The 9354-nt window shown below is 43.4% G+C and overlaps 1 pseudogene; it reads right to left on the bottom strand.

Moving 5' to 3' along the window:
* Positions 1–1898: 1898 nt before the first annotated feature.
* Positions 1899–3194, bottom strand: LOC137474861 (DNA/RNA-binding protein KIN17 pseudogene; annotated as a pseudogene).
* Positions 3195–9354: the final 6160 nt, after the last annotated feature.

Below are 9354 nucleotides of genomic sequence, written 5' to 3'. Positions count from 1 at the left end.
ATAAGAGATGTAAAACTCAATGCCATTCTATCAGAAGCCACCCTATTTCCTGGATAAATACTTTATGTTTTTCAGCCTATTAGCTTTGCCAAACAATGCTGCTAACACTTCTAACACCTAACACTTCTAATCACCTGTTGTTTTACCCCACGTGGTCCTGCTGCAATGCATCTTTCACAGTCCTAATTCTCCAAAATATCTGTTCTTTTTGCAAGGCCATCTTCTGGAACTTTTTTCTAGTTCAGTCTCTCTCTCAACAATGTCATTTCGATTCCATGGCCTTCCTAAATCAGCACACAGAGTTATCTCAGAGTTTGCATACAGAAGTACAAGGCTGTGTGAGTCAGGTTCAGTCAGGTTTTGAGAATCCTTTACAAATCCATTTCTCACATGGCTGCACTGTGCCAGCTCCGTGGCTCAGACTGCATGGCTGAGACCATAATCCTGGACCACAACACAGGGCTGCCAGTGGGCACATTCCCTCCCTCTGGCACAGCCCTGCTGGGCCTGTGAGAAACGGCGTGGGCTGTGGCATGCAAGAGAGTAAAGCTAGGGAGTGAACCTGCAGCCGTACAGGGGCTGGCAGCTTTTAAAAAGTGAAACTTTTTAAAAGTTTAAAAAATTAAAAAAAAAAAAAAACACCTTTAAAAAAATCTGGCCATGCCCAGGCTGTAGATGAGCAGCACCTGGTGTTGGGGATATGTACAACCCTCCCTGTGATGGCTAATGCAGGAAGATATGTGTGTGACTGCTGTTTCCTTCTAACGGGTGTCTTTTTTCATGCCTGTTTCATCAATGTGCAATTAACTCTTAATTAATCACTCTTTAAAATTTGTAGAAGTTTAATAAGGGATAAAAAGGACGATAGCCAAGTGCTGGGGTGCTTGGCAATCTACCAAAAGCACACCTTTTGCTCAAAACAATTTTTTATTATGTACTTTTCATTACATTGGTTAAATACAAAACATATTCAAACACTCCTGTGATTTTTACATGTTCTGAGAATTCTTTTGCTTGGTTTTAACCTTCGACTTGTCTGCAGGCCATCCTGTAGATTAAATCAATATATTTTATTTCTTCTCGAGGTTGTGATGTTCCATTCTGTTGTTCTGACAGTTCCTGATAACTGGAGAGTCAGTAGTAATCTTCCTCTTGGTGTCCTGTTTCTTGTCACTGTTATCTCATAATTTAGATAAGATAGTCCACAAATACATTGAATCAACATAATTATTTCACAACTTTGAGTTAGTTACACAAATAAAAGTATTTAACAGTAAATCGTTTCTATTTTAATATTATGCAAAAGTCTAAGCTATAATATATTTATCACACTATTTATAAATTCCACATGGCCAGAGCAGTGGCTGCAAAAGCCGACAGATTATATTATGTTAAAGCAGTTAAAATGGGTTACAAATAGTACTATATTAAAATAATTGTGATCAATAATAACTTGCAAAAACAAATACATAAATGAAAGCAAATATTGCCATTTATAACATTAATCATTTGCAAGGTTCACTCTACTACTTATTAGATGGTGAAAGCAAACCAAGGAAAAGCAAGAAACAAAGATCCAGAGTCAATCAGTCCAAACCATGATAAACTGAAAACTATTTATGCAGAGGGGTGTAGGAGGGGGGTGTGACAAAAGGAGAAAGGGGCAAGGATAAAAAGGAGTATGACCTAAAGGTTCAATAGCACTTTACAACATTTAAACTTAACAGCACTTTAAACTTAAGAGCACTTTAAACTTAAGAGCACTTTAAACTTAACTTATAACTTAAATGCAGTAATTTAGCAAATGACTAGTTCAGGATTTCCTATACTAGTGTCTTGTGTCTGCCTGAAAATGTCAGAAAGAAGGTTTTGAGAACCCAAATCTTCTCTGATGCACCTCAGGCAAGTTTGGAAACATCTTCATACTGGATATCTTTGACTCTGTGCCCTTTTAAAGGTCCCGAGTTTATGGTTACTGTCACTGAAAACCTCTTCTCATTGATGGATTCCAAAATGCCTTCATTTCCCCGGTACCCACCATTTAATATCAGTACTTTCTTGCCGGGTGCTGGTATTACAGTTTCTAGATGTGTCTGATCAAGCTTCAGACTGTCCCCAGAGTCAATCACCTTCACAATTGCTGTGTATTTGTCAATCACTTCCTTAACAACTGCCTTCTTCTTGTGGTATTTCTCTGCAAGCTTTTTTGTTACAATTTTTACAATTATTTCAGGGTGCAACCAGTCATCTCTTCGAGATATTCTTTTCTTCTCCTCTTCAAGCTCCATGATCTCATCAAGTGCAGATTTCTTCTTTTTCTCTTTGGGCTGACCAGAGCAATGAGCTGCTTGTCTTCTTTTCACTGCACCCTCCACCATCTTCAGTGCATTCTGTCCAAGGACACTTGTTTTAGTAGATGCTGCAACTGAAGTACTTGCTCCGTTGTTTAATTTAAATGTAACTTTTTCTTCTTCATTTTCTCTGTTCAGTTCAGTATAGACTGGCATTTCCACATCTTTCCCCTCCAAACCTCTTCTAACTTGTTGTTCAATGAATTTAGCAGTTTTTTCTTCATCATCAAGGTCCTGTTTCTTCTTCCTCTCTTGTTCTTGCTGCCTGTGAATGGTCTCTGGGTCCCTGTCGATGTACTGAATGTACCAGCCTTTAGGAGTCTCACCAACCTTGCAAAGACCTTCTCTTCCCAGCCACTTTGTAAAATCAGTGAGTGTCTCCCATTGCGTGGCATTCATGTGGATGTGTTCCCTATGGCTGATGTACTCATTGTACACAATATTATTGTGGACTCTCCTTGTTCCAAATCGCCTCCTGAGCAATTCCAGGAAATCCCTTCGGAATTCCTCAGAGAAGTAATCCACGAATTGCTGAGGATTTTCAGAAGCCAGCAGCAGCTGCCTCTGGTGGGACTCGGACGTGCAGTGACACTTGAAGCCGTTCTCATCGCGGCACTGCTTCTGGCACATCTGGCAGTACCAGCGCAGCTTCTGCAGCCCCTTGGACTTGATGTGGTTGGCGATGGCCTTGGGGCTGAGGAAGTCTGACTTTCCCATGGCACCGGTCCTGTCCTGGTCCCGCTCCCAACACTGTGCCTGTCCAGATCCTGCCCCCTCCGGAAGTGGCAGTGGCCAATTACTAAATAGCAATTTACTTACAGCCCTATCTTACTTCAAAATATTAAAGTACTCAGGAATGTTGGAACCACAGCTGCAGGAAAAAACAAAAACCCTCTGTGCTGGTTTGAAAGCAAACCAGTGGCAGATCCCAAGTCAGAACTACAATTTAATAGGAAAATTAAAATTAAATGAAGTAGTAAAAAAAAAAAAAAAAAAAAAAACCACTGACAACCTGACAGCCTGTGGGTCAGGGTGGTGGCAGCAGTCCCAAAAAATGGTGGCTGCAGTCCTCCTGCAGTGACAGCTGTGGTTCTGTTGGAGCACTGATCCTGTAGCGGAGTGGAGTTTTCCTCGGAAGCTCCAGGGGTGGTGTAGATGGGCCTGGTGTTCCTCTGGGAATTCAGTGGGAAATGGCTGGTGTGGTGTTCCACAGCTCAACTTATATCCAGGTAGGAATGCTTGGCTCCTACCTCTGGGTGGAGCTTCTCACAATGACATGATGGAATTTTATCAGCCATGCAGTGACACTCAATGGTCCATTAACAGAAGCTATCTCCTGGAGATAGGATGAGTTGTGAAAGAGATAAAGAAACCTGCCCCACCTGGTTTTAACAGATAGCAATATTATGCATACTTTTGGTTACATCTTGCATTGCAACCTAAGATGCTCTCCAACAACATTTCTAAAGTTAGAGAATCTAGGCATTACTTTATTATCTGGCCAGGGTGTCCCATAGAAATCATCTCATCCACACACATAGCCCAGGTGTGCAGAGAGAATCATTCCATCACACACCGCTTTTACAAGATTTTTCAGATGTTTTATACAGTCAAAACTCATAGAAATTAATTGGGTCAGCATTCATTGGTCCCAGGTTGCAAAGTTCTTTTATTTGGTGTCCTATTGGATCCAGATTTCTTTGCTTGTGATGTTAATTAGATTTTCATTCCTTGATTTTCTTATGAGGATATTCAGGATGTGTCTCCAACTGTGGCAGAGGCAGAGTCCAGGGCAGATGTTCCTAGATGGCTGCTGATGTTCTGTTGATGGCCTTTATCTCTCTGGGGCTGTTCCCAGTCTGTTGATATACTGAGTTCATCAGGCCTCACACAGATAAACAGTGCCCTGGAAAGAACCTTCAGTTCTCTTCCCCCAGGGCAAAAGTGAACAACCCTGGCTAAAGTTATACAAAAAAAATTCAAACTGATATATTTTCCAATAGGAGAACCTATCATTGCCTCACCTGGGAACTTCTTTACAAATTAGGCTAGCCAAATTGGGTTTCTGTTGTGGCCAAATTTAACTGTGCAGCTATAGCTGTGACAAGCATTTCTCCCACATTTGCTATAGCATATGCACACTTGCATGCACACAGACATAAAGAGTCTGTACAAGGTACCTGCAAAAAAAATTTCCTCAAAGGTAGTGAAATACTCACTTCAGATGCCTTTGCATCTTCTCAACAAGCCAAGGGTCGAGCCTCGAGGAGTGGAGGTCTCAGCCAAGGATTCATTGTCGTTCAGGGATTCTCTGAGTGCAGTAAACTTGAGAGTTCACTCCCTGAGAGGCCCCACTCAGAGGGAGGTTGCTGGCCACAGCCTCTGCAGTCAAGAAAGGCTCAAAAGGTCCCATTTTGGACCACTGTTTAAAGGGCAACAACACAGTGGGCTTTAGTCATAAAAAAACAGGAGCTCCTGAGAGCAGTGATAAGCTCAGGAGGAGCTGAGCCCAGGTGCTGTCCATCAAGGCCAAGGCCTAATCGGCATTGCTCTGATCATAGTGCAGCATGTGGGCAGGGGGGACACAGGGGAGGAGATACACCACCACACTAGATTGGCTGTCCATTTAGTTTTGTCCATAGAGAAAAACTAAATTTTTATTTTATGTATATATATATATATGTATGTATGTGTGTGTGTATATATGTTGGAATACCAGGCTCTTGCTTGCTCCAAGGTCAGGGCAAATAAAACTCAGGAGATGTTTTTGAAGTCTCACTCTGAAGTTTATTATCCTTATCTATCACAAACTCACAAGATGTGAGCTCTCTCTCTAACAAGTCAAGAAAGTAAGCTAAAATCATGTCTATGCAAGGCTATTTAAGTTCCAATTACCCAACAGACTGTTGACATCTATATTATTTACACTTCTAACCCAATTATGATCACCCAAAACCCACAACATAGGTATCTTTCACCAAATTAGAGAAAACCACCCAGATTCATGAAGAAGAAGGTGCAAAAAAGGCATCTAACCCACACCCAAATTTCTCCATCTTGGCTCCCATATATCACCGTATACTGAAATCCCAAATCTAAGTTTTTTCACCCTGTGAGATCACACAATACTATCCAAACTACATACACACCGTTTCTGTGCTATCATTCAAATTTTGAAGCCTTTTCCAAGGTCTCAGGTCAAACGAGGTGTTTACTTGAGGGCTGGTACCCTTAAATTCAGAAAGTTCAAAGGTTTCAGCTGTCAGAGTCCCTATATATATATATGTCACAGCTGAGACAGCCACAATACACAGATTGTCACCATACAATATCAGAAAGCTTCAACCCATACAGAGTAACATCATATCACCTCAGAAGGCTTCAAGCATCAGCCCTTTATTGCCCTTCAGCCCAGCCTTTTATACCCCTGATGCTGATGCACTGCACCTGTGTGCCCTCTGTTCCTCTGGGGTTGGTCAGGGCACCTGGGCACTCCATGGCTCCTTCCCTTCAATGCTGCTCACCTGTCCTGCACAGCTGGAGCCAGTTAGGGATGAGGCTGGGCCACAGCCCCACTCCCAGTCACCACAAAGCCCCCTGTTGTAGAACTTCTGCTTAAGGTCATTTGCCTTTGTCCTGTCAGTACATGCCCTGACAAAAAGTCCCTCCCCAGCCTTCTTGTTGGTTCCCTTAATGTGCTGGAAGGCTGCTGCAAGATCTCCCCAGAACACCCCCAACTCTCTCAGCCTGTCTGTGGAGATGGTGTGTATGGGGACAGGGCACCACCTTGCCAGAGCAAGGTCTGACCTACCCCCTACCACAAATTCCAAGCTCCCAAGATGTCTCGAAAGAGATCACCTTTCCCAGTCTCTGACACAGGTAACTCCAGCCTGAAATCTCTCTTAATGTGATTGAGTGGGGCTTATTCTCCCACTAGCTTACTTAGAAACCAGCATATCTTTTGGTACCCAGTGTGGAACGAGAGAGAGAAGCTGGAATAACAATTTTTTTCTAAAGCATTTGTGTATTGGGTTACAGAAAGTCCCTAATCGTCAGGATGCCCAATATATTCACATGGATCTTGTACTTTACCCTGTATCTATTTCCACACATCTAGGGAACTATTTGCTCATCGTGATGACCTTTTTAAGGCCAGGGAGAGGAATCAAAATTGCTTTGTTAATATACTATGCTTATTTCATGATAACATCAGAGGCAATGAATTTAATTTGGAATATATATTCAGTCCTGTTTGCCTGTGCTAACCAGATCTCACCTCTGCCTGGCCTGGAATGAGCACCTTTCTGTCACAAATGTCTCTCTTCTCTGCTTATCTCAAGTTCCTGCTGTGGTGCTGTGGTTTATCTTATGGCAAGTTCCTTCCACTGTGATCTTGACAGTGTTTGGGACAGGTAACTGCTCTTTAAGTCCTTACAGACCTCTGGAGGTCCCTTCCAACCTCAGCCATTCTGTGACTCTGGGAATATCCCTTTGGTCTGTTAGGGTCAGCTGTCCTGGATGTGTTTCCTACCAACCTCTTGCCCATCCCTTGTTCATTCTGGCCTTTGGGGGAAAAATTATTTACATTGAACCTGCTCCCTTTGGCTTGGAACCAAGGCCACCACACTCTCTCTGCTATGCTTATTTGACCAAAAGTGACCCCTTTTCCTCCTTCCCCCTGCCCCTGCCAGTGATGTAAGGTGGGAGTGAATAACCTCGGGGTCCGGGCCACACGCCCATCATGCTACTGCAAAAATTACCCTTCCTGTCTGGAAGCATGACAGATTGACCATCTACAGCCTCTCTGGGTAACCTGTTCCAGGGTTTCACCACCCTCAATCTAAAAAAATTTCTTCCTTGTATCTAAGTCCGCATGTACACACCACAGGCCTTAGAGTAGGTGTCCACAGAAACATGCACATATTCAAGGTGACCAAATTCTGAAACATGAGTAACGTCAGATTGCCATAGTTGAAGAGCTTGTAGCCTGCTGGGCTTTGTTCCATCCTGAGTCATGGTGACCTGTTGCTGACAATCAGGGCATGAGACAATGATATCACATGCTGCTGCAGATGTAAGATGGAATTGATGTCTTGGGCACGAGCCTCTTGATGGAAAAACTGATGTGACTGAATTGCCTGTTGTAATCTATCAGGTACTGGGGCAGCCCATGCTAGGGCTGTTATCTGCACAGTCATTTCCTTCTACAATGAACCTAGGCAAGCTGGTATGACTACAAACATGAAGAATATAAAATGGTGCAGTTTATTGACATAAAATATGCTATAATGTTTTCAAGTAAATAAAACAATTCCTTTTTATTTACCTCTCTCAGAACAGCACGATCCAATCAACCAACTACATTGCAAACATACTGAGAATCAGATACAACATTTAAATTCTCATAATGCCATCAGCCTGGACATCAATCTTTCCACTCTCTGACAACCCCTTGTTTTTCACCCTAGGAAGAGATTGTTATGTTAACAAACTCTCATTCTCAAGATGTTTTCGCATGGGAACTTGAAAACTACTTAGCTACACTTAGAAGAAGTGACATGCCAGTTATTAATTTAGCAAAGCAAGGCCTGATTTTATGAGGCCTTTCTTTTATAATTTCTCTACCTGTCTGCAACATCTCCCCCTTTTAGTTGTTTCCTTTCTTTTTGTTTTAAAAACAGCATGCATGATTCTTGCTATGAACATGAAGGTAACAATAAAACAAAACAATATATGTAATGAAACTAGAAACTTACAGCAATAAGGACTAATTCAGATATAACAATTAGGAATATTTCAGATAATAGACATAATTATTAACACATGTGAAATTGGGTAATTAGTAATCTCTGAAATATTGTACTATTGTCCCAGAGTCTGTGAACAGCTGACTCCTTAGGAAGGCAGGAGCCTCCCTTGAAATGGAAAATATGACCCCCTGTCGTGATTTAACATAGCTTGGTTTTTAGTTAAGGAAAAAAATCCACGAGCTACAGAAGTGATTCCCTATAAGGACTTTGGCAGTTTCCTTTGGACCTGACAGAACCAATCAGCTGGCTAGTTTTGATTATTCACACCCTGTTAAACCACTTAAAAAGCTGACCATGCCTCTGTGAAAATCACACTTAAAAGCAAAGAAAGCCCGGGAAAAACTCTCTTGCTTCCGGCCCTTGCACAGGTAACTGGATGCTGGCCCAGCCAGGCCCCGCTTAGCCGCGTGGCCTACCGGGGCTAGGCTGGGCCTTGCTCCACTGCAGCGCTGGCCCAGCCAGGCCCCGCTTAGCTGCATGGCCTACCGGGGCTGGGCCCGGCCTTGCTGTGCTGCAGCGCTGGCCCAGCCAGGCCCCGCTTAGCCGTGTGTCCTACCAGGGCTGGGCCCGGCCTTGCTGTGCTGCAGCGCTGGCCCAGCCAGGCCCCGCTTAGCCGTGTGTCCTACCGGGGCTGGGCCCGGCCTTGCTGTGCTGCAGCGCTGGCCCGGCCATGCCTGGCTCTGCCACAGAGCCGGGCCCTGCTCCGCCACCAGGCCCTGCGAGCAGCTCCTGCCACAAGCTGCCGAGTCATCTTGCCAAGGGGTTGTCAAATCCAATTGGCAAACCAAAACCACTACACCCCCTTCCCTCCAAATTGTTGTAATTTAGAAATTAAAGGGTGTTCAGGCAAAGATATGAGAAAAAGAATAACAGTTCTTTACTAGTGTGTGTATGCATGTAAAGACCGAGGAATGGACTCAGACCCACAGTGATACTGAGACGTTTATTGAGAGAAACGAGACATATTTATACACTTCAAGACACAGTATTTCCTTATATGGTGTTTTACTCTATCACACATTGCCACATCAGCAACACGCCTTCTTAATGTCCTTATATGAGGTGATCATGGGTTCAGGTGTCTGGCAGCTTCCAGCAGAAAGATCCAGCAGAAATTCCCCCTATGGAGAGGATTCTCCCCATTTCACAGCAAGGACCTGGATAGCCTTTCCCAGGAAAGATTTCCAAGTTTA

This window comes from Anomalospiza imberbis, chromosome 5, assembly GCF_031753505.1.
Source record: "Anomalospiza imberbis isolate Cuckoo-Finch-1a 21T00152 chromosome 5, ASM3175350v1, whole genome shotgun sequence".
Taxonomy (NCBI): Eukaryota; Metazoa; Chordata; class Aves; order Passeriformes; family Viduidae; genus Anomalospiza; species Anomalospiza imberbis.
This window is presented reverse-complemented; position numbering and strand designations above follow the sequence as displayed.